The 6955-nt window shown below is 39.9% G+C and overlaps 1 long non-coding RNA gene across 1 annotated transcript; it reads right to left on the bottom strand.

Moving 5' to 3' along the window:
- Positions 1-3482: 3482 nt before the first annotated feature.
- Positions 3483-4082, bottom strand: LOC131692836 (uncharacterized). The gene is made up of 3 exons (XR_009306074.1): positions 3966-4082; positions 3739-3907; positions 3483-3588 (listed from the first exon to the last, which is right to left on the bottom strand). It is a non-coding gene; the product is annotated as an uncharacterized LOC131692836 (long non-coding RNA).
- Positions 4083-6955: the final 2873 nt, after the last annotated feature.

The following is a 6955-nucleotide window of genomic DNA, read 5'->3' as shown; positions in this document are numbered from 1 at the left end:
GCGGTAAATGAAGTGGTGAATCGCAGTACAAAATTCATTAGTAATGTAAACAAACTAAAATGAACCTCTCGCTGTAGAACATTGGATGAAAATGTTTAACCTCACTTTTTTGACATTTCGCAGAACTTGTTTACATAGACTTGGATTTTTTTTTATTCGACCACAGTATGAGAAACTTGGTTTGGTTTACTTTTAAATGCGAATATCTTGTATTAACAAGCTCGCTACACACCAAGCCAGCCAAAAGTTGATCAGTAATTTTTTTCGACGACTTGCACAGTAAAGTGATATTTTTACCGAGCTGTCAGCAAATTGTTTGAAAAATTGCGGAAAAGTTTTCATTTTCTAGCGATTTTCAGTAATTTTTCGAATAATTTGCTGAAACCCGCAATATTTTCCACTGATTTTATCAGCACTTCTATTGTTTTCGGTACATAAACATTATCCAGTAAAATTTCGACAGATTGTTCGGCAAAATTATACCAACATTACCGAACCTCGTCAAAAATTTACAGAACAGGTACAGCAAATCATCTGTCAAGTCGCCATTTTCAGAGGAAACTGCTGACTGACCAGTATTTTTTGACGTTTGGATGGAACGGATTGCGGAGAGTTCGGTAACCGAATTGTTTTACTGAATTGATTACCGAAGGGTTTGCTGTTCAAAACCCCAGTAAAATTTTACTGTACCCAGTAATTCAAATTAAGTGTGTAGGCTTTCGTTTTTATTTGACGTCATTAGGCAATGTTCCGTTAAATTTGGCATTTGGATTTTTCTTGTCCACGATTCGTTGAAGAAAGCGATTTTATTTGTTGCGATCAATTTAACTTTTGTTTTTTTTTTGCTGACAACGTTAGCCACAAAACATTTTGATGATCTCTGGTAATTGATAATCTCTGGTAATCCTTGAAATTATATACATCGCAACATAGGTCCGCACCAGTTGCAGCCGCTCCACCTCGCCGGAATCGTGTTAGCCGATGGTCCAGCCTGCGTCACACTCGGCTGTCGCTGCACCAATGGTAGCTCCCAACCAGGCCTTTGGATTAATTGCTCAAATCGCAGCTACTGCTGGTAGTGTAGCGATTGACTCCGTCGGTAACACCGGTGGACATGCCCTCATCGGAATGTTCAGCGGTTCCGATTCACAAGAGGCAGCCTCGCTAGGACAGGCTGCCCCGGTATCGGGTGAGGCAAACACTCCGGCAGGACCATGCTCGTGAGAGAGCAAGCAAATATCTTGTACCCAAGGCCAGGTCGAGTGTGATTCGGAACAATTACCAAATTTAGAAGTCCATATATATAGCGTTCACGTGATACATTTTCCTTGAAGTTGATTGAATAAAAATTGTATAAATGTTGGCCAAATCCTGCAGCACTAGGATCAAAGATAGAGCATCAACACCAACTCACTGTGCTTCGGTGTTTTTTGCAAACGAACTATCAGGTCTATATTTTTATTTAGTAAATATTTTAATAAATAATAGTTCATTAGGAGTATGACTTATTTTTATTTTGATGGCGCGGTGAAGGGGTGGTTAAAGTGCGAGTCGTATCTTTAAAATCGATCACTTGAAAGTAGTATAAATGATTATAAATGCGACGACAATAAACTCATAACCTTTTTAATGGTTATTTAGCCATAGGTAACGAGGAAATCGGTATGTTTTATTCATGTACAACAAAAAATACTCAGCAATAATGTAACTTATTATTAATTGTTACGTAGTATAAATGATTATAAAATGCGACAACATAAGCTCATAACCTTTCTAATGATTATTTAGCCATACTGCCGTGATACGCATAACTGTCTCATCTGCATAGGAAACCCAAATGGGACTGTTATGCGGATCACGGCAGCATAGGTAACGAGGCAATCGGTATGTTTTATTCATGTACAACAAAATTTACTCAGCAACAATTTAATTTATTATTAATTGTTACGCGTGATTTTGTCTCCAGTGATTGGCCAAAATTGGTCGCTTTTAGAATCTGGTGCTCTAAGCATAACTGTCCCATGTTAATAGCGAATCCCATAACACATGGGACAGTATAGCGACAGCGAATTTAGCATTGACATCTATATAACCAGGTTGGTTGCAAGCAGAAAGAACAATACTAGCTGGGCTGCTAGCTGTTTGTGCTACTAATAACACTTGCAGTCTGTCAAATTAACATGATTATATGATCTAGCTTCAATGACGATGGAATATAGCCGAATCCAAAGCCTAACCCATCAGCGCATTTGATCATGTAATGGATATTATAAACTGAAAGAAATACATTTTATTGTTGTCTGTTTTTGAGGTTAGAACTTTTATACTATTGTGAGAATGGTCCTCAGCAACTATCCTTCCAAATCAAAAACTCGTGCTAGCAATGGCTTCGTTCAGAGGCTGCTGCTGTACATTTGTTTTCGTTAGCTGGTCGATTACGATTCCCCCGACCGAACCAATCGGAATTGGAACAGTCAAGCCTGACTTCCCGAGTTACATCTTTAGTATTGTCGTCCCATGCGACTAGTGAACCTAAATGTGATGAGATTAGATTGAAATTTTTTCTACGAAAGTTATCTTCGACTAACCTCCCGAACAGAAAGTAATATCAAGGTCGATCGTTGAATTTACAACAGTTTTATTTGTTAACAACAACTTTTGTTGTAACATCAATATACTTATGATGCAGTCCTTCATGCCTCCAAAATCTACAACGAAAAAACAATGTAAATCGATGTTTTTGATTTCAGAATGTATGGGAAAAGATCAATTTTTACATCCCTTAACGACCCCCCTTTTTCCATGTAAAAATCGGGTTTACAATGAAATTGGATGTAGAAACAACAAATGTGATTATATTTCCATTGTAAATTTTCCAGAAAAACATTGTTTTTCGTTGTAATATAACAATAAAAACTGCTGTAATACTGTTGTGCATTTCTATTCGGGCTGGCTTTCCAGTCACGAGAAGGGACGGCGTCAGCATCACAAGCGATGAATATGCATGACTGACGGTCATGGTGTTGAGCGGTTGACCCTGAAATCTATCCCAGAACCGTATTCGTTCGTTCAGTCCGAGCGATATTGCGTAACTCGGGGAACAGGCAAGTGCGACGATTGAGTCGTCATGGGCTTCAATTTTGTACATACAGGCACCTATAAATAACCAATCAATTTAATTATGTAGATTTAGGCCATACCGTAAATTTGGCTGACATACCCCGTATCAAGTCCCACACACATAGCACACCATCCTGGCAACCAGATGCGCCCATCTCGTCCTGCCACTGGTCTATGAAAATACATGTGATAGGACCGCAATCTCGACCGCAATGGCCGTTTAGGGTGAACTGCAATAGGTGGCTATCGAGCCGGAACACGTTAACAGTGTGGCCCTGGCTGCCAGTAATGACTGTACCGCCCGCCACTTCCAAACATTTCACCGGTGACCCTGCTGGTGAAACTCCAGGATACATCGAAGCTCCTCCTCGGATGCGTGATGTTGAGCTGGCAACGCTGTGGACGGATTTGAGCCGGCGGATTGCTGAAATAAACTAATGCTTCCTGCCGAACCGCTGCGTACATGGGCTAAAAAAAATAAGAATTAAGGCACTTGATGACATACTCATTACAGACTGAAAATTAAATGACTTAGAATATACAGTATTTTAAAAGAACACGTAAAATCTGTCTGCGCCCTAGGTGAGCTTAAAAAATTGTTTGAAACATAGAACTTACTTCGCCCATATGCAGACGTAAATCCCCAATCGATCTGACAACCTTACGTGTACGTTTCCAGTCTCAGAAAATCGTTTCGTTCACTCAATCGTGCGACTATCACTTTGTCACCGGCGAGGTTTATGTTAGTTACCCCATTGTTGTGGGTGTTTTCAGCTTCATATATATCCTGCAATGAAACGTCCGTCAATAGTTGTAATAAAAGCAAATAACTCCAAACAATTTACCTTAAAGTTACCAGTCGTTCCCTCCCAGAACTTTAACCGCCCATCTGCACACCCAATCTCTATGAGATCATCAAAAAAGTCCGGATACCAGATCGGCGAAGTCTGGTAACATTTCTTCCGCGCTGAACTTCCTTCTCCAGGTGGCTGAAAACATTCCCCAGCGCTCATCTGATCTCGGGGTGGGATGAAGCCGTATGATTGGACTTACTGTGACCGCTGCTACATCATAGCCCTTGGTCGAATTATTCCACAAAAACCGAATTCGCAGATCCGCACAAAACCTTTTGGGCATACACGATTATCATTTGTGAAATGTTTCTCCAACTGGACGGTAAAATGAAACCATTCTGGGTTAATATTTTCCTGCATCTCATTCTGAAGATTGTGCCTGGTGAAGTTAAACTGTAGTTTTTCTCTTCAATTTGAAAGCAAAACTGGTCGGCGAACTCTCTGGAAACGGGAGACAGCTGATGTTTTTGGATTCCTTGGCAGGATGAAACACATCAGAGTGGTAGAGAAAACAGAAAAAACAAAAAAGATGTCATCGATGTTTTAAGAGTACTTTTCACTTTAGAGCAGCGTTGTCAGATGGTTTTGTATAATAGGTTTGTTCTAGTACACAGAAGATGCTCCGGAGCAAACAGAAGCAAAAAATAGGTTTGTTCCAGTACACGAAAGTCACTCCCTGTTGCTCCGGAGCAAAAAATTCTTGCTCCTTTTCACTCCGATTTGCTACCAGAAGAAGAAAAAGAAAAGAAGATAATACAGGAACGATTTTCTCTCTGTTTGCTCCGGAGTACTTCCACTTTCTGCTGGTACTGGAACAAATCTAATATCGGTATAGTTCTAAATAAAAAATAGGTATTTATCGGTGTGAAGATGTATGCTAACCAAAAGTTACCTGCAAATTATTGGTTTTAAATTATAGATCATTCTAATGTTATGTAATCAAACCTACCGAGCTCAATCAATTTCAGAATCGGTTGTTGAGCTTCATTTGAAATTTTGATAGTAACCTGGCAGATTGCTGAATCAATTTCCGGATGATTTGATGTGGAAAAGGTGAAGACATTTTATAAAAAGGCCCATACGTAATATTAGTTGATCTTATTATATGAAAATCGTGGTTTTTTGGTAATCGAAAGAAAAAAGAAATCGGTATTTTTAGTAACTTTATTGGTATTGAAATTAACAATCGGTTTAAATATCGATATTCTGCAACACTGTTTTGGGGTTCATCTACGTCAAAACAATGTTTTTGACAAATTGGAATGAACTCTTGGAGTTCATACCCAGTAAACGAAACGGCGAATAGCCAGATTAAAACAGATGCCGGCTAGTGGTAGGCTACTGGAACTATGTTATAGGCTACCCGCCGTAACTTTATTTCATATTCCACACTCGAAGTTCATCCAAATGGTGAAAAAGTATGGAGAATCGCGGTAAAATAGGACAGGGGAATACAGAGTAAAATGGGCAGCTCGAAGAATTTTTGATTTTTTCAATAGTTAGAGACACCAAATTAACGTGACAGTATTCAGAATTGATCCAGCGATGAAAACGGAAGCTGTTCTGCATATAAAATTTTTTGACGAGAAAGGTCTATTGAAGCAAATGCCGTCTTTCGGAGGAACATAATTCTGTAGCAAGGTCTTCGTCCCCTTTGGGTCGTCGTTTAGTTCGATACTCTGTTTCTCGGTTTTGGAGGACTCGCGCTGTGTTTTCTTACTGCACGGCTCCTCGTCAGAAGCTTCCATTTTCTGGGATCGAAAAAAGTTTCGGGACTTAAAAGTTTTCTTCTCGTCTTCCGCGAGGGGTTTTTGCTTGTGTTTGCTACCAAGGGCTACCTCGCTAACCTGAGATCGATTACGCGCGGAGTTGGGCTCGTTTGTATTACCTGCGTATTTATACCAGAATGTGGCATCGAGTTGCCTCCCAAACCTTTTGAGATCCGCGAGATTTTCAATGTTGGACGCGACCGCACGTCCTTTATAATCGGACCGTAAGTTTCGATACACTATTTCAAATTTCTTACTCTCCGAGATCGGTTTGGTTAACGAGTTAAAAATCTTTTGAATTTCCGACAAGTAATCTTGAAACCGTTCTTTTGGACCTTGTTTTCTCGATATTGCGCGGATTTCGTTCACGTGGTCATGATCGGGGCTAAGAAATTCGCGTACGAGTTCGTTCCAGTTCGTAAAGTCTTCATTTTCGACCCCTGCCTTGCACCAGGACTTGGCTTGGTCTTTAAAGAGATAGATCGCGGTACAGAAAAGTTCTTTATCGGGGACTTTTTCTGATTTCGCGAAACATTCGACTTCTTTAATAAATTTCATAAGACCTTGCCCGTTATCTTTCCCGTCGTATTTTAGATTCCATTCGGAAACAGGTCTTCTTCTATAATTAAGGCGGCGACATGCTCTCGAATGGGTTCTTAAAACCGATCGACCCGAATCTTACTCTGACTTACTAAGCTCTTCGTTTGTAACTGTGTCCGACGATTCATATTGCAAAACTGGCTTACCACCTTTCTTCGATTCTAACGAAAATTTTCAGATAACTTTTTCTTCGCATTGATCATTCGCGGTAGGGGAGTCGTGGATTGTGGTGCTCTCTAGAATCGTTGACTTTTAAGTGATATGCAGGGTGGATTGCCTGATACCATGTGCGAAGTGTTAAAGTAAAACAATTGGAATCATTATGTAACAAGTTTCTGCTCGTGCATAGTGAAAGGGTTTAGTTTTGATCAAGATGGGTTTTATTGAAAAGCATAATTCGGAGCAAGACTTGTTAAAGTGTGTGTGTTCCGGTTCTGAATTAAGAATCGTGTTAGTAATAGTAATGAGAGAACCACCGAAGAAAGTGTGAACGCCAGGGTAGCATGGAGTGAAAGGGTTTAGTTTTGATCAAGATGGGTTTTATTGAAAAGCATAATTCGGAGCAAGACTTGTTAAAGTGTGTGTGTTCCGGTTCTGAATTAAGAATCGTGT

This window comes from Topomyia yanbarensis, chromosome 3 (assembly GCF_030247195.1).
Source record: "Topomyia yanbarensis strain Yona2022 chromosome 3, ASM3024719v1, whole genome shotgun sequence".
NCBI classification, from domain to species: Eukaryota; Metazoa; Arthropoda; class Insecta; order Diptera; family Culicidae; genus Topomyia; species Topomyia yanbarensis.
The sequence above is the reverse complement of the archived record's forward strand: the minus strand, read 5'-3'. Positions and strand labels throughout refer to the sequence as shown.